The sequence below is a fragment of the Ambystoma mexicanum genome, chromosome 2p (assembly GCF_040938575.1).
Source record: "Ambystoma mexicanum isolate Mex_15411 chromosome 2p, UKY_AmexF1_1, whole genome shotgun sequence".
Lineage (NCBI taxonomy): Eukaryota > Metazoa > Chordata > Amphibia > Caudata > Ambystomatidae > Ambystoma > Ambystoma mexicanum.
Genome location: NC_090923.1, coordinates 914,873,055 through 914,887,435, shown reverse-complemented (window position 1 = coordinate 914,887,435; position 14,381 = coordinate 914,873,055). Strand labels below are relative to the sequence as shown.

Sequence of the window (14,381 nt, the reverse complement as noted above, 5' to 3'; positions counted from 1 at the left end):
TGACGGTATCAAGAGGAAAAACCTACGGAAGACCTGCCCCATTTTCCCCTGGAGGAGCAAAAAGAAGAGCGCTGCTGCTGGAGAGTGCCCAGGGAACGGGCCGTCTCTGTATCTGCCTTGATAGCCTGTAGAGACTTGACGACCTTCCCAAACAAGTTCTCTCAGCCAAAGGGCATGTCCAACACCTTTGCCTGGACCTCCTGCTGGAAATTCGTGGCCTTCATCCAGCCTTGTTGACGAAAGCAGGCACCGTTCCCCATCTGCCGGAACCCTGTGTCGGCGACGTCCAACACCACTGTAATGGCGTGGTCAGACACGACTTTGCCCTCCTGGAAAAGAGCGATTGCCTCCATCCTCTTATCACCAGGAGGAACTCCAGAATAGGCTCCAGCTTGTACCACAACTCCCTATCGTACCTGGATAGGATCACCAGTGCGTTAGCTGCCTTGATAGTGAATGCCACAGTGTAAATCACCTTCCTTCCCATGGCGTCTATCTTCTTTCCCTCGCTGTCCATAAGGACTGAAGATTACCAAGACGGGTTAGCCGACAGTTTCCTTGCGGCCGTCGATACCACCAAATCCAGCGATGGTTGGGACCTCAGGCACTTGGGTGCGGCATCCAGCACACAATAGTTCTTCTCTAGCCTATGCCATTTGGCTAAAATGTGCAAGAGTTCTTAATGAGGGCTAGGCCATCTTCCCACACGTCGTCTAGAAGGGGCATCACCATGATTGTCTTCCTCTTGGTCTCGAAACTCCTGTACAAGAAACCCTCCTTTCCTGGTTTCTTCGGGCACAAGCTGGAATAGCTCGGAAGCTCTGGGATGGAGTGGAACGACCCCACCTCGCCTGGCGGTGATGCACTAGGTGGCGAATCCAAATGCAGAGACATGCTGTCCGCTGCAACGCTATCCTCGTCGTCCTCTGTAGTTGTGGCTGTATCTGTCCCCGTATCTGCTGGGGGAAAAGTGGCCCGATGCGGATGCGGAGGCTGAAATGGGGGCATCGGATGACGCTTCCTCTTCTTTGTTGGTGGCTGAACGGGGGAATGGGGGACCACCGGAACTGGGCCTGATGGCATTCTCTTCTGGATGTCCAACACCAAGGTGTGAAAGGCTAACAGAATATACAGAGACAAATTCCTCAGCTGAGCTGGCGGGATCAGAAAACTAGGTCCGCGCCGTTGTCGCGTCATCGTCCACCTCTTCCACGTCCTTGTGGACTGTGTGGAAGGACTCCTGGTCCTCGTTTTCCATGGACGAGACCTCGATGGCTTGGGCCACGGTCAGAGAGGGCTGTTTTGGGGCTTCCTCGCCCCCCCCCCCCCGATGTGTTTGAACCGGGGCCTGAGCCGGTTTACTCCCTTCTGACGTGCCAGCAGACTTTGCCAAAGTCACTGCGGCGGTGGCGCACCTTGGGGGCAGGGATACCTTCTGGGCTGCGGGGGCTACCTTCACTGGGCAGCTCCCTTAGCTGTTGTGATAGCAGCCACCACAAACTCCATCATCGACAAAGTCTTATCCTGTGCCGATTGGGCATGTTTGTGCTGTTCAGCCTTCTTCTCCTTCAGCGGCTTCTCTGATTTCTCACGCCGGGGTAGATTTTCTTTTTCGAGCAGGAGCTTGATTGCCGGCTGGCAATGGAGGCAGAGGGTGATGTCGATCGCGACCTATCCACCTTGGGTCCCGCTTCCGCTGCGAACCCGGTGGACTCGGACTTGCGGTTCTTGGCCTTGTCTTGGGCTCCCACGGATGAGGCGCCCTCAAAGGACTTAGAAGACCGCTTCTTGGAACGGCCGGTCCTGGGTGAGGCATGACCCTGCTTGGAGCACGGGTCAGAGGCCTTGGCATTAAGCCACGCCGCCAGTCTACTGTGACTGTCCCTTGTCTTCTTGGAGAACCTGAGGCATATCTCGCACTCAACCTCCTTGTGGTCTGGATGCAGGCAGTAGAGGCACTGCAGGTGCTTGTCTTCTACAAACACATTTCGTAGCCTGCATTTGGTGCAGGGCTTGAAGAGGGACCTTCCCTCCTTCTCCTCCTCTGTCATGGTCGGAGGGCGCGAAGTAGGCACGATGGCCATCTGGAATCTTTGACGATCTTCGCCCTTGAGGGGCGCTGAAATTCACAGACAATGGAACTCTGCTGTCGGCAGATGGAGAAGAGAGCGGACTGGCTGTTTCGGAACAAAAATAGAACCTTTTTACATCAAAAACACAAGAAAATGTAGAAGTAAATGGCAGAGCAAACTCGAGGACTCCTAACACTGAAGTATGCTGTAAAAATCTGAAAATGGCTGCCAGAGGAGGGGCTGAGGGAGAGAGCTGTAATTGGGTGGTGGCAGTATGACCCAGGGGACAGTGATTGGTTTGAAGGAGGAATCCAGTTAGTGAAAGTGAAACTGTTTTTCTTCTACCAAAGATTCCCAGCCTGACGACGGGGAATATTCATGAGCATGTGAATCCATGCCAGACCCCATGCTGGAGAAGACAGAGTAATAGCAAGGCAATTTGGATATACTACTCACTATAATACTCACAGAAAGAGATGTCCAGAGGGAGAAAGTTGTAAACCACTTTGCCAGCAGCCAAAAGATTGCACAGGTAGAAATCAAGGACCGCAGGAGCAAAGTAAAAGGGATCAAGGTGGAGAGAAATGTAACCTGCACTGCATAAGGCAAAGAGACCAACAAGAGAATCATTATCCCTTTGTGAAATATTGCCTTGGAAGAAGATGTAAGCCAATTTTGTTAGAATTCAAAAGACTGACCAGAGAAGCATTTGTTGATTAAAATCTCCCTACAGACGATTCTAGTGTGCAGAGTTTTGAACAAGCCTTACCACAGAGTACAAATTGTAGTAGTAGGAGTTTTAACCTAGCAGGCGAATGTACCAGGAAGAAGATGATTTAAAGTACTGTGGTTGTGGTAAAAGGTTCTGGTGGGAAAGAATTGTCAATCCATCTTTTTTTGATGAACTGTTGCATAACGGAAAGTGATTGTTGAACCATCCTTTTCAGTTAGCCATCCTGACTAAAGTATTACTTCTAAAGAAGTTTGAGGCGTTAACCAGTGATTGGCCTTTGTAGAAAAGAACACTTGCCTTTGATTTCAGAATTTATGTTTGAAGAAAGAGACGTTTGGTTTACCAAACAGGAGGTTGTGGAAACAAACAATTGTTTTGAAGTGTGAGCAAACATTTGGAAGCGAGATAGTGACTTTGCCAAGGGAAAGGATGTACTGAATGGAAAAAAATGATGTCCTACATTGAGTGGAACCTTTGTTATTGAGCAGAACTTTCTTGAAACTGAACTTAGTTCCAGATAATCCTGAATTAATCCAGGGGAAGGATTAATGTTTGTAACTTTTGAGATTGAATTAATATGTTATTCTGTGGAGTTTAAAATAGCCAAACAATAATTTTGTTGCGTATATTAGTGTGAGGGTCAGATACATATTGGAAATTAAGTCATTTTTCTTTAGCCTTAGTTTTTTAGGCAGGGATCTCCTTGTTAGGCTAGGCAGAGATAGGTGTTTGTCTCACCCCTTTTTATTTAATAAAATGGTAACTTGTGAGAAAACTATACCCATTTGTCCAACTCACATTTCTGACCCTCACATTTACCTGGCAAAGGCAGTTTAGGTATGCGCCAGGATCGGGGGCTGGGACTGTGTGGTCCCAGTCCACATCTATTTGCTTGAATGTCTATTGCTGGGCAGATGTTATGGCGGCCAGTGGCTGTTGTGAGAAACCCAAAGGTATTCTCACTCCTACTCCCCTTGTATCCTCTGTGCAGGTGGCCAGGGAAAGACCATCCCTCTTCGATCCTGACCCTAGGGGTGGAGAATCAAGCTAGGATCACCTGGATGGAGGGTCCTTGAGCATTGGAAGTGGGGTGCCCTCTGGCAAGACATGGTATCCCCCTTTCCCTATTAACAACCAACCTAACACTTCCCAGACCTTCATAAGCTGTTATAAGCTAGGTCCTCTCATTGTGACACTTGACAGTACTGGGACAAAGAAAAGGCAACTAAGAGTAATAAAGACTACACTCTTTCACCACTTTAGTACTGTGACGAGGAAGATGCCTACAAAGAGCTGTGATGGTCGGGCATTTCCCTTTAATCATGGTCAGGCAGAGTTAATCAAGCATCCACACCTGCAGCCTGCCAAGGGGCTGAAGGTGTATAAAGGGAGACTAGCCAGCAGAGGAGGAGGCAACAGAGAGACCCTTGTGAGGAGGCCGCCGTGGTGGGACTGGAGAAAGAACCAGGACGCCAGCAATTATCCCAGAAGACTTGTGGGACCCGATACGAGTGGCCTGTGCATTTCCCACGGGTATGGGAGCCTCCATAAACCAGAGCGAGCAGCAGGAGCTGCTGAGGATCCCAGAGCAGAGAGGACGCTGCCAGCATCCAGGGAGAAGTCTTGAAGCTGCCGTGGAAGTTAACACACGGCAGACTAGCAGAGCTTGCGCTGGTGGATTTCCTGGCTTCGGAAGCCGAGATGAAGTCGCAGGAACCACAAGAGACACAAAAAAACCAGAGTGTCAGGGCGGCGCTCAAGCACCGGGGCACTCCTAAAGGACTGCAGATGAACAACGGTAAGCAAATAAGTAAGCAAATAAATGCATATTGAATACCGAACTAAGTGGAAACTTAACATTGAAGCAAATAAGTACATATTCAATACCGAACTGAATGAAAATTTTAAATTAACCAACATAAATGCATCTTGAACACTGAACTGAAAATAAACAATAGTGAATGCATGTTGCACAACAATTTAACTTAAATTTTGAAGTCAAGTACATTAAACGCTGAAGGGAGCCAAACAGTGAACTTTTAAGACTGAATGCAGTGCAACAACGCCACAGATTGGCAAAAGGTGTGTAACACATGGTGGCAGAGCCAAAAGTCTAGCAAGTAGAAGCCATAAGATGCAAGACTACACCTAAAGCCAAGAGGCAAATAAAAGGAACTAAGTGAAGGTGACTCGGTGTACAGGAGCAAGTGCCAAGGAACCTGTGTGGGCTGAGCAGCTCAGGGATCCTGGTTGTGCGACCTGTGATGAGTGGACCGTGCGGTCTAACAACTGCGCCTAGACCAGAAAACCCTGAATGATGAAAGATAAGGACACTGAAATAGCCCAATGAAAACACTGCACATGAACGGGCGAGGAGAGACTTTTTTTGAAAAGACTGAAGCAAGTGTAAGTGGCGAAGTAGAAGTTTTGGGGAAGGGAACCCTGAGACTTAAGGGACCACACTTGTTGTCTTGAGAACGGAATCTCAAGGCCCTTTCAGTTTTGGATTGTTACTTGGAACTTGGGGAAGGGAACCCCAAGGATAGGTTATGGAACTGTATCACCTTGAACTGGAGAAAGGTAATTTTAAGACTTTTTCATGTAACTTTCTTATGCTTTGGAAAGGGGAGCTTAGAGAAAGCTGCGAGCTGGAAGAAGCTCAGAACGAGTTGAACACCATTTCTTTTAACTTTGACATCCCGACACATTGGCTAGCTTTAGTTGTGAGGGCAAGGATAGGTTTTGGAAGTGCCCCTGGACCAAACTGTGGGCTGATCAGCTCTCTCCTGGACTACCTTGCTGCAGCCATCGTCGTTCTGAGTGCATCCTTGGAATTTAGGAGATCTCCAGCTTGTACTACAAGACGTTTGCTCCAGCATTTTCAGCCTTCTTGGTTCAACAGAAACTGTGCTGGGCCTGCCTCTTTGTCCATCCTTTGAAGATCACCTGTCGCCACCGGACCATGGTGACTACCGTCTTCTTTGTTCCCTGAAGGTTTCCGGAGACCGACTGCTCCGCAGAAATCCTCTTCCTTTGTCCACAAGGCTGTTCAGTTGGCAGGTGCCTGGAATTGAGATTCAAATACTGCGACTCACCGACACAAAATTCCACGTCCGAAATGGACCTCTGCAACCGCGACCACTAAGCAGCCTTCGACTAGACGAAGCACAGAAGAACGTGCCCCCAAAGGATTCCGTAACCTTAGCAGTGGGAGTCAGTGAGGTAAATTAGCATACCTGATTCTTTTCCCTGATGTCGTCCATAAGGTTACATGGGTGTAAAGTCTTATATGGGTGTAAAGTCCTGTCCCGATCTCTCTCTTGACTCATATTAATGGTGACCTATTCCATCCCCATGGATGATTTTGGAAATCCATCTTAACATAGGGATTAATTGGGAAACAAGTTATGCTTCAGAATTCCTTGATAGTACTTTTCTATTAGTCAAGTCTTATTGTGTTTCTTGTGCATTTTCTTGAGCTAATTCTTTAGTGTTAAATCATCAAACATCAAAATGCTCAAACAAAGCGGTCAAATAATGAATTACAACTCACTCACTTTGTTCCCTGTGTGTTCAGTAGCAAGTGGTAGTGGGAAACATGTCTGAGGGTCAATAGTCAATAGGGCAGTGGGTCAGCTTATCTCTTGCAAGAAACAAGCCTTCCACTTGGACCTCTGTACAATGTAGACCAGCATTAAGCTGCCTGCACACATTTACCACCTGGCAATCAGTTTATAAATGCCTGAATGGTCTCACCCCTTTCCATCTTGCCTTTCTCATTTCCTTTCATACCCTCATATTCCCAGCGCTCCCACCATCTCCATATTCTGGCCACCCCCCTTGTTCCTTTTCATTATTTGCTCCCAAGTTCAGGAATTCACTTCCTATCCCGTTTTACTCCTTCCTTTTAAATATTTTGTACTGCCTTGAAAACCCATTTACTTACGTTATTATAATGCACTTTGCCACCTTTCAATAACATATGTAAACTATGCACTGTGAGAATTACATGCAGGCTTAATGCATTATATAATAATGTGCTTGTGTGAAGGACTGGGGCTCATTTGACGCCACTCTCTCTTCTTCTCACATATTGGACATCTCCAAAAAGTCCCACTACCAGCTGCACCTCCTCACAGGTATTCTACCTTTTCTCACCTTCCCCCAAAGGATCACCGTCTCCAGAGCCCTGGTTCTCTATAGGCTGGACTATTGCAACCGCCTCTTTCTCAATTTTCCTACTTCTACTCTTTGTCCGCCTACAACTCACCCAGAACAGAACCGCAAGACTTAACCTTGGCCTCAAGCACAGGGACTGCATCTCTCAGGCACTGAAATCCCTCCACTGGCTCCCCGTGGCTTTTAGTATCAAGTTCAAGACCATCTGGATAGTCCACAAGGCTTTCTGGGGCTGGGACACACACTATCTACAACGCTCTCTTCCTAAATACTCTCTCCTTCTAGAGCCTCCGCTCGTCCTCCTCCAACTCTTTGTGGGTGAGCCATTTCACCAAGCAGAGATTTGGAGGTAGCTCTTTACCTCTGCAGGTGCCTCCCTCTGCAACAGCCTCCCTGCCGGAGCTCCTTGAGTTCCGAAAACTCCTCAAGACCTTCCTCTTCTCTTCCTCTTTCTCTCTCCCTGTCCCTGCTAACCTCCTCTCTGCCTCACTCCTCCATCTCTCCCCTTACTCTGTTCAGCTTTTGCTGACTGGTCGCCTGGCTCACCTCCAGAGCCTCCCAGGTACCTGGCTCCCCGCCAGTCTTTGCACTTGTCTCCAGGCCTCCACATTATGCTCAGCACTACTGCGATTTCAGCATACATTCCATGAGAGGGGAACCTCTCTGCACTTAAACCAGGGCCCTGCTGGACTGGGCGCACTTGTTCCCCCTCACCCCTCCCTTGCACTTCCGCCTGTACACTTGCATGACCTGAATTTACCAGGCCTAGTAAATTCTGTCTTGTCTCATTTTTGTCTCCACTCCCTAATCTGGTTGCGCCTGAAACATTTAATGCACTTGGAGAAATAGTATGCTAGTTACTTTTCTGTTAGATCATTCGGAAACCTTAAGGCCTAAGAATGACTACTTTATTCCCTTGCTCCCGTCCCGCCTTGAAGTGCTTTAAAGCACTTCACTTGTGTATAAGCGCTGTACAAATAAACAATTACAATTGCTATTTATAAATTGTTCACTATTGTTGTTGAGCATAACACTCCAGTCACATAAATACTGCTTTCAACGCAGCTCACAGGTACAACAGTATTTGTCTGTTGTTGCTCAGTGATAGCGCCAAATTATTTTGCACTGTAATGCACTATAGAGACATCTATTCAAATGGTCCATCCTGGTAGAGAGATGATTTGGACGGATATAACTTCCAGTTTGAAGCACCTAAAATATTTGTATGACCACTAGATGCTATATAATTGCCACAGGAACTATAGGTTTTCAGGAGCTGTACAAAAATCTCACTTTAAGTGTACTATTGCTCAGAGTTTGAACAGGATAGGCTGATGTCGCCTGATGAAGACGTATATACAACCCAGCACATAGGGAGAAAATACAGTTGGAGTTATAAGTTTAATGGCAGTTCTAGGCTATTCTAATCAAAGTTAAACTATTCTATTAATATGACTAAATCCCATCATTTACTAAGCAAAAAATAGATGGACATTGGTGCATTATACAATCAACACTATCTATTCAGCTTCAGGAGTACTTTTGGAGGTAAGGCTGCCGTGAACGCAAAACAATGGAAACGTCACAGAGACGAACAAGTTACTTTCTTACCTGGTAACGTTCTTTCGATGGGATGGTCCGACGACGTATTCCATATCTATGACAGGTAATGTCCACAGCTGTGCTGGTTCGGAAAATCTTCGGCGTCTGCGTCCTGGCTCGTTGACGTCGATGCGCCGTCCCAGAGGACCTCCTCCGACGGCCGACGTCACCAGATGTGATAAGTAGGACGCACGACGCCCGTAGCCTCAGTTGTAGTTTTTTCCCCCAGAACGTGTGACACCAGTTTTCTGCCAGTCAGACACACAAGGCCTTGCGGAACGTAAGCTGCAAATCGCAAAAGAAATTGTGCAGCGGGGAAGGTAGGGAGGGAGCGATATGGAATACGTCGTCGGACAATCCCATCGAAAGTACGTTACCAGGTAAGAAAGTAACTTGTTCTTCGAGGGGATTGGGTCCTCCGACGTATTCCATATCTATGACAGACTCCCAAAGCAGTACCAAGCAAGGAGGTGGGAAAAGAATTTAGAACACAAATTTAGCATGCCCAATCAAATTGTGGAATAAAGGACTGCCTTGCCAAAGGCCAGATCCTGCCCTCTGATGGAATCGAGGGAGTAGTGACGTACAAAAGTATGTACTGAAGCCCAGGTGGCTGCATCACAAATGTGCCAAATAGGAACACCCCTCTGCAGGGCAGTAGACGCAGCCACTCCCCTGGTAGAATGGGCCCGCAAGCCAGCTGGAGGGTCCTTACCCGCCAAGCGGTAGCATTCGGAGATAGCTATAATAATCCAACGGGATAGACTGTTTCGTCACAGCTTGTCCCAAACGCTTTCCAGCGTAACCAATGAAAAGTTGATCGTCCACTCTGACCCGGGACATATAAAAGCTCAAAACTCTCCTAGGATCAAGCCTATGGAGCCTCTGCTCTTCCTTACCAGGATGTGGAGGAGGATAGAACGCCGGAAGAACAACCTTCTGGCTCAAATGAAATTCCGAAACCACCTTCGGAAGAAAGGAAGGACAAACTCTAAGGACAACCCTGTCCTTATGAAACACAGTGAAGGGTGTCTTAACTGAAAGTGCCTGTAACTCACTCACTCAGCGAGCGGAAGTAACCGCAACCAAAAACACAGTTTTCAGAGTTAACAGTCTCAAAGGGCAAGAATGCAAAGGCTCAAAAGGAGCACCCATAAGAAACTTAAGAACAAGGTTCAAATCCCAACCGGGCACCAGGAAAGGTGACGGAGGGAACACATTAGTGAGCCCTTTCAAAAACTGAGAAATTAAAGGAATCTTAAAATAGGAACATTCTTCAGACGAGCGCTTAAATATGGACAGCGCCGCCAGGTAACCTTTAAAGGTCCCCACTTGCAAGCCCCTGTGGGCCAAGGAAAGCAAAAAAGACAGAACCATGGGAATGTCAAACTCAAAAGGATCCACATTCTTAACTCTGCACCAGTCGCAGAACTTTCTCCAACGGCAACGGTACAGAGACTTTGTTGCCGGCCGCCTGGCCGAGAGCAACACCTCCATCACGTCTTCAGGGAGGTCCCAATCCTTATACCTCAACCTTTCAGAAGCCAAGCATGAAGGTTGAGGGATCTGACCTCTGGATGGAGAACCTGACCCCCCTCCCGTGAGAGCAGATCGTCTTGGTAGGGAAGACGACGTGGAGGGCAGATGGACAAGTCGAGAAGGTCTGGGTACCACGTGCTCTGGGCCCACGCCGGGGCAATGAGGATCATCCGGAACCGAACCTCCATAACCTCCGCAGTACTTGCGGGATGACAGGGACTGGAGGAAACGCGTACAGCAGTGGGAATGACCACTCCACCACGAACACGTCTCATAAGGCTCCTTTTGGAGGAAATTCCCACGAGCAGAACCTTTCACACTTCCTGTTGACACTGGAGACGAAGAGATCCACTTGAGGGGTCCCCCAAAGGGCGAAGATCTCCAGGAGAATCTCCTGAGCCAGCTCCCACTCGTGAGAAATCGTGCTCTGCCTGCTCAGAGCGTCCGCCGTCTTGTTGTCGTCTCCGGCCAGATGAACAGCCGAGATCGAAACCTCCTGCTGGATGGCCCAGAACTCAAGCTGCATCGCCTCCCTGCACAGAGGAAGTGACCCTGCCCCCCCTTTTTGTTGAGGTAGTGCATGGCCACCGTGTTGTCAGTTAGAATCAGGACACTCTTTCCTCGCACAGTCGGCAGAAAAGCCTTCAGGGCTAGCCTGACGGCCCTCAGCTCCAACAGATTGATATGGACTCTGGACTCCGATGGAGACCAACGACCGCTGACTGTTAACTCGTTGGCATGAGCTCCCCTTCCCGTGAGGGATGCGTCCGTCACGATCGTCACCTCTGGCCAGGGCAGCCAAAATGGGGCCCCCTTCATCAGATTGCCATCAACGGCCCACCACAGAAGGTCCTGGGCGACCGAGGGCGGCACCTGAACAGGGTCCGACATCCTGCCGGAGGACTGAGACCACTGGAGCTTGAGTGCCCATTGCAAAGATCTCATCCGTAACCTGGCCTCTGGCACCAGAAGAATGCAGGATGCCATGAGGCCGAGCAGTCTCAAGAACACGGACGCTGGGAGAGTCTGGGCAAGCTGAAACTTGTGCACCATCTGCTGAATGTGAAGAGCCCTCACCTGGGGAGGGAAACACAGCCCCAGGGATGTGTCGAGCACTGCTCCGATGTACTGGAGCCGCTGTGTTGGCGTCAAATGGGACTTCTTTAAATTGAGGGAGAAGCCCAGCTTGTGAAGGGAGTAGCAGGTGACGGACAGATGATCCAGGACTTGCTCGGGAGAGCTCCCCCTGATCAACCAATCGTCCAGGTAGGGGTAGACGTGAATCCCCCTTTCCTGAGATGCGCTGACACCACCACCATGAGCTTGGTGAAAGCCCTTGGGGCAGAGGTCAATCCGAACAGCAGGACCCGAAACTGAAAGTGCGAGTCGCCAACTGAGAACCTCAGGTACTTCTTGTGCTTGGGATGGATCGGCACATGGAAGTAGGCGTCCATGTGGTAGAGAGACACCAACCAATCCTGAAGTTGAAGGGCCTGGAGGACTTGAGAGAGAGTGACCATCTTGAACTTGTCCTTCCTGATGAGTTTGTTCAAACTGCGCAAGTCCATGATGGGTCTCAATCCCCAGTCTTTCTTCGAAATCAAAAAATAAGGGGAATACCATCCCTTGTTCCTCTCCGCTACAGGCACCAGTTCTATGGCACCTTTCTCCAGCAGGGCTTGAATTTCCTGCGCAAGGAGCGGATCCGGACTCTTCAAAAAGAGGTTCCCAGGTGGATTGTCGTGAGGCCTCTGCCGAAAAGGAAGACAGTAGCCGTGGGTTATGATCTCCAGAACCCACACATCTGAAGTAATGGCACGCCACTCTACAAGATGCTGCACCAGCCTTCCCCCAACCGGCAAACCATGGGACATGGCCTCATGACTGAGCTGAAGCGGCTGCGACAGTGCCTGAGGGCAAGGAGGCAACTGCCCGAGCGGCCTTGGCACCTCGAGTACCTTGTTTTCCACCTCTGGTACTCCTAGGTTGGCCCCTTTGACTGACAGCTACTCTCGATCTACCAAAGGACGTGTAGTATCGAAAGAAACCTCCCTTCCATTGCTGTCCCCTAGGACGAAAAGGCGGAGGTTGTCGAACTGCAGCGCCCAACGACTTTGCTGCAGCTTTGGAGGTCTGCAACCTCTCAAGGCTCTCGTCAGCCTTGCTGCCAAAAAGATGTTCACCGTCAAAGGGCATGTTGAGGAGCCGGAACTGCACATCAGGAGCGAACCCAGAATTCCGCAATCACGCACACCTGCGTATTACGGTGCTCGCCGCCATGGACCGGCTGACACAATCTGCCATGTCCAAACCCGACTGAACGGCCTCACACATGGCACCCTTGCCATCCTGAACCATAGCAAGGAAACCATCCCATTCGTCCCCTTCGGGAATATGTTCAGCCGCTAATGCAACACAGTTCCACAGAGTGTGTGTGAAACGAGACAAGGCGCCTATGGAGTTGGCCGCCTGAAGCGCCATACCCCCTGAAGAAAACACTTTCTTCGCCCAACCGTCAAAACGTTTGTCTTCCCTATCCAGAGGGATGGTAGGATACAACACCTGCTTTGCCGGGCCGTAGCCGCCTGCACCACCAAACTCTCCGGAGTGGGGTGCCTGGACAAGTAGCAGGGGTCGCTACTGGCTGGACGGTATTTTCGTGACAAAGACTTGCCCACTGCCGGGAGACTCTCCGGAGCAGTCCAAGCAGCCGCCACCCTTCTCTGCAGAGCCATATGAAACGGCAGTACCGGGTCAGTTGGGGGACCAAGATCAAGGATGTCCTTGAGATCATCCTGAACGAACACCCCTGGGGAGCCGACCATCCCAAGTACTCGGTGACCCGAGACATAAGGCGCCGGTACGAAGAATCGGCATGAGTGCCAGGCTACGGCCTACAAAATTCCACCTCCGGAGAGGTGTCCAGTTCACTAGCATGCAGTGACTGCCTCAGGTCATCAAACTGGCTATGGCCCGAGAGAAGCTCATCTGGTACCGTAACCGGAACCAAGCCTTCATCAGAGCCTTCATCACCCTCTGAAAGGCCAGAGCCTTTCTAGGGGCTAACCCCGTGCCACAGGGCACCTCCGACACCACCGCCTCGAAAGGCGTCGAGGGCGGCGAACAAGTCGTCGCCGGCGTCGAGAGAATCGGCATCGACGTCGAGCGAATCGGCGTCGACGTCTGCTGCAGCGCCACCAGCATCGACGGCGTCGACACAGGCCTCGAAGCCGGAGTTCCGAGCATGTCTCTCGACGACCTAGACGCCGACAGCATCGACGACCCCCTCGGAGGCGGAGCCTCGAGAGAAATCATCGACGACCTCTGCGCCACAGGCGTCGACGTCTTCCTCGAAGACGGCACAGGATCACGCGGTCTCGAGCGCGTCGAGGACCGGGACTTGGAACGGGCATGGCGAGAATGGCTACCCTTGTTCGAGCGGGACCTTTCCCGCGAGCCGTGCCGACCACCCGAGCCCGAAGGCATACGAGCAGTGTCTCTCGACTGGTGCCGACCGACCCCACTCGGAGGCGCGGACGGACCGGTGCCCTGCGATTCAAGAATCGCTAACATCTGCTTCCCGAAGGAAGCCCATTCCTCCGGTGTCGCTTGCATGGTGGGATAAGCGACCCGCCGATGGGCGGAGCCCTCCGACGGGGAAGGCGGCCCATGCCGGCGCTTCCAGGAATGCCTCGAAGAGGATGAGGAGTGGCGAGACCGACTCCTGGAAGGAGACCCACTGGACGGCGGAGTCTCGCCTCTCGAGTCATCTGTCGAAAGTCCCGTAGACCTCGACTTCCGGGGCTTAGAAACCCAACCTACCGACAACTTCTTCTTGCGCTTCCGCAAGGCCTTGGCCGTGAGCGACTGGCAGTCGACACAGTCGTCCGTATCGTGGGCCTCCCCGAGGCACCAGAGACAGGCGTCGTGCGAGTCCGTGACCGACATCTTGGACCCACAGTCCCCGCATTTCTTGAAGCCCGGACGCGGGGTTGAAGACGAAGTAGACCGTCACGAACAGGTTTTCAAAAAAACCGAACAGGTTCAACGAACCGAGAAGAATACAGCAAACTCCAAAGAGTTGAGACGTACCGAGATTCACGAAGCGAACACGTTCGCGGAAAAAACGGAACTGAGGCTACGGGCATCGTGCGTCCTACTTATCACATCGGGTGACGTCGGCCGTCGGAGGAGGTCCTCGGGGATGGCGCATCGACATCATTGACGCAGGACGCAGACGCCGAAGATTTTCCAAA

The 14,381-nt window shown here is 50.5% G+C and overlaps 1 protein-coding gene across 2 annotated transcripts in view; it reads right to left on the bottom strand.

The window, feature by feature from the left end:
- RELB (RELB proto-oncogene, NF-kB subunit) overlaps positions 1 to 14,381 on the bottom strand; it is a 738,804-nt gene that overhangs the window by 15,579 nt on the left and 708,844 nt on the right. The gene's annotated exons all lie outside the window — the stretch shown is intronic.